This window comes from Malurus melanocephalus, unplaced genomic scaffold, assembly GCF_030028575.1.
Source record: "Malurus melanocephalus ecotype Western Australia unplaced genomic scaffold, MMel_1.1 scaffold_1553, whole genome shotgun sequence".
In the NCBI taxonomy this organism is placed as follows: Eukaryota; Metazoa; Chordata; class Aves; order Passeriformes; family Maluridae; genus Malurus; species Malurus melanocephalus.
Genome location: NW_026624785.1, coordinates 12,120 through 13,311, shown reverse-complemented (window position 1 = coordinate 13,311; position 1,192 = coordinate 12,120).

The window sequence follows — 1,192 nt, the reverse complement described above, 5'->3', positions numbered from 1 at the left end:
GCATGCAGGCCCCGCCCCCGCCGCGCCAGGCGCGGGTAGCCGAGCGCCGAGGAAGGGTCGGGGCGGGGGGGGTGTGGGGGGGAGGAGGGGACCGCGGGACGCGCGCGCACGCGGCGCCGTGCACGTGCGCGCGGGAACGGGCTGCGCGCGAACAGGCTGCGCGCGGAGACGCCGGGCCCGCGCACGGTGGGTGACACGATGTGACACCGGTGTGTGACAGCGCGACCGGCGGGTGTGACACGATGTGACACCGGTGTGTGACAGCGCGACCGGCGGGTGTGACACGATGTGACACCGGTGTGTGACAGCGCGACCGTGAGCGTGCGCCGAGGTGTGGCGAGTGTCCCCCCACCCCCCGACCTGTCCCCTGCGGCTGAAGGTGTGCGGTGGGTCCCGGGGACACCGACAGCGAGCCCCAACTGGGGTTGCTCCCCTTGTCCCCCACCGTCCCACGGGAGGGCTCTGGAGATGCCAACACGGAGCAGCCCCAGCTGGAGATCTCCCCCCTCGACCGCCACTCGGGATCTCCCACGAGAGAACAGCACCGGTGCCCACGGGGGCTCAGGGATGGAGGATGGCACAGACACGGGGACAAGGTGCTCCCCGAGGAGCAAAATGAGACCGGGGCACAGCGCTGTCACACCCGCCTGGGCATCTCCCTCCTCCGAGRGGCAGCGGCTGCACRGGGGCAAATCCGGRACTGGGAGGAACTGGGAGGAACCTGACTCATTGCACTGGACACCCCCATGGAAGAGCCCTGGGGACCAGCCCCTCTTGGGGGGCTATGGGACACCCCCAGAGTTCAGCCCCAGTCCTTGCAGGAGTCTGGGGGGTCCTGGGTGTCCCCACCACGGCAGCGGGCAGCCCCCAGACCCTCCTGCACCCRGAGGCACACAAGGACTCGAGGCAGCAGAGTGGGGTTGACAAGGTCTGTAGTTGAGGGCAGAGCAAGCCAAGGACAGACAGACGGACAGACAGACGGAGGAGCATGCTGCGCCGCGCCGGCGCTCAGGCCAGGTCCTTGAAGGCATCGAGGTTGAAGGCCGTGTCCAGGAGCCGCTGCAGCTCTGTCAGGTGCGTTTTCTTATTGCCGGTGGCGGGGGCGGCTGCCGGCTCCCGGCCCGCGTACCTGCGGGGACAGGGTGGGGCGTGACGAGGGTGTGTCCCAAACAACCGACCGGGCGAGCCATCC